Source organism: Morone saxatilis, unplaced genomic scaffold (genome assembly GCF_004916995.1).
Source record: "Morone saxatilis isolate NCDOM2014 unplaced genomic scaffold, NCSU_SB_2.0 Contig15, whole genome shotgun sequence".
Taxonomy (NCBI): domain Eukaryota; kingdom Metazoa; phylum Chordata; class Actinopteri; family Moronidae; genus Morone; species Morone saxatilis.
This window is the reverse complement of record NW_023339707.1, coordinates 4,887,377-4,890,173: the sequence shown is the minus strand read 5'-3', so window position 1 is coordinate 4,890,173 and position 2,797 is coordinate 4,887,377.

The window sequence follows — 2,797 nt, the reverse complement described above, 5'->3', positions numbered from 1 at the left end:
TTAAGTTTTCACACTAAAGGAATAGTTCAACATTTTGGGTTGATTCAACTTACTCACTGACTTTAGTTGAACGAGAAGATCAAATACCACTTCATATTTGTCTGTTCAGTATGAAGCTGGAGCAAGGGGAATAATAGCTTAGCTTAGCATGAAGACAGGAAGAGGGAGCGAAGCTAGCTCCAGAGGTTAAAAAAGACAGCAGAGCCAGGTTAGCTGTTTCCTGCATTTTCCATCTTTTATGCTAAGCTATGCTAACCAGGGCTGGTTCCAGCTACAACTTTACTGTACAAACGTGTGAGGGGCAAAATAATTCCCAGGAAATCTATTTTCCAAAATGTCAAACTATTAATTCAACAAACATGACCCAGATTCTGGAACCAGCCAGACTCTTTTATGAAATGATGAAAGGAATGAAATATGACATCCAATGTATCACAACCTGTCTTAAGGGAGGGAGACCACACATTAGTTATTACTTTGAAAACAGTATGGTGCAGCTGAAATGTAATCAAACTAAATGAAGCTTAAAGGTATCAGGCTTCGGAATCAATGGCTTTGGATATGAAAGGAAAGGATATGATTGGAAAAATCCGAATGAAAGATGTTTCAAGATTGTTTATTTGGCTGTTTTCATCATCTATAACTGACCACACCCTTTAATCCCTGAAACAGAGTGGAGAGCATTCTTGGAGTTCCTTTTCTGCAGGTCGGGGCAAGGTCTCTGGCCTCCGACCTGGTCCGAGGATTAATGCATTTTTAAAAGCAACTTGTCACCTCAGATACTGAGTTGGTGAGAACTACTGCTGGACAGATGTGGGGTTTTAAAATTGTGAGTACAAACCAATTACCTTTAAACGTTTAAAAACACCCGGGCTGCAGCCTTTCAGAGAGATGGCGTGGTATCAATCAATTCTACCATCAGTTTGTTATCAATCTAACTGCATCATATCCATCATCACGATACAGACTGGACTGGTATGTGATTTTTTTGGCTCCACCGGTCTATTGTGTCTGTACATCTTAAAACTACCCAGATCCCACAGTGAGTCCTGGTCTAGAGGGCTGTAAGTCTGTGTGTGTGCAGCCACAGAGTCAAGGTCCCCCATCAAAGAGGAAATGACTTCACGAGACTCTGAGGCCTCTGCAGTGCCAGGGGGAGGGCTGGAATGCGTGCGCTCAGACACACACACACACACCTGCAAACCTATGCAAGCATGCATGAATGTGCAGGCTCTGTCACACAAGTTCACAATTGCAAGTGTTAACACAAAAGCAAACAAAACATGTCAGGAACACATATAGGCACTTTAAATATGCACACATGCACGCACACCCACACACACGCACCCACACACACTCTGGTCTGTCACCCCAGGTCGGGTGCTGAGTGTGTTATTTATTTTAGCTGGCCTGTGTGAGTTAAAAATGGAATGTTTCAGCTACATAAAACACTTCCTGTTTTGACGACCCCCTCGCTGAGCTGTTCCCTCAGCTAAATAGTCCCAGAGCACCACGTAATGACAGTCTGACACACAGGAAAAATGTGTGTGTTTGTGTCTAAATAAACTGTGTACATTGACTCTAGTTTATCCTCTTTGTGTATGTGTTATTTCACATTTCCCCCAGCAGTCTGCTCACTTGTGTGCACAGTGGTGGATGGTCTCTTGTTTGTGTTGCATTGTTGCTTGTCTGCCTACTTCGTGTGTGTGTACATTTGTGTCACCACAAGAACAGGAAGAAAGCACTCTGCTTTATTTGAAGTGTATCTCAGAACGGACACTTTTATGGTACCGGACTCTCGTTTCCACTAGGTTTACTTTCAGCAGATGCTCTTAAAATAATACCTTCAATTTCTCCAGTATTTCTTCAGCATGTTATATTTTCTCAAACCACAGGTCAGGACCCACATTTAGGCGGCAGGTCCCACTCCTGCTGGGTACCCAAGTGAGTTTTCTGAGTCAACAAAACAACACTGAGGGGGTGATCTTACTGTAGGCATATGTTTTTTTCTGTGAAATGTATAATTGAGAATGAAATCTAACCCTCCCTAGCAGGCCCTGGAGGCTGTGTCAAGGAGAATTTAAGCTGTTTTTGTTGGCTGGTGGTGCAACAGCTCGTCATATGGCACTTGAGTGTGTTGTTTTTTTCTTTGATTTGTCAGCCATTTGTATGTGGCAGTGTAATGGCAGGGAGGTTACAGAAGCAAGCTTGAACCTCCACCTGCTCCATACAGCTGCAGAGTGGCCAGTTGTGCTGGCAGGTCCCAGTCATGAGTGAATACAGCTTCTGAGTGTCAGTGACGAGTGCTAGAAAAGACAATGATCAACTTTTCCAAAAAGAAATAGTTAGAACAGAGTTCAAAGTCATGGAAACAGCATAAATTAGTTATTTCTTGACATTGTAAACGGTAGACCTAGAGCGGTTAACAGTTAATCTCGATTAATCCAAGAAAATGAATCTGCAACTATTTTATAAATCAATTAATTGTTATTTTTCAAGCACAAATTCCAACATTTTCTGGTTACAGCTTCTCAAATGTTAAGATTAGATTCTTTTTTATTTATTTGATATTTCTTTGTCCTATGCGATAGTAAATTGTATATCTTTTTTGACTATTTATTGAATAAAACAGTCTGAATACATCACTTTTCACTATTCTTATACATTTAAAAGACAAAGCAGTTAATCAAGCAATCAAGAAAGGTATCGACAGGTGCCCAGTTAGCTCAGTGGGTAGAGCTGGCAACTCATGTACCGAGGCTTAGTCCTTGCTGAAGCGGCCCAGGGTTCGAATCCG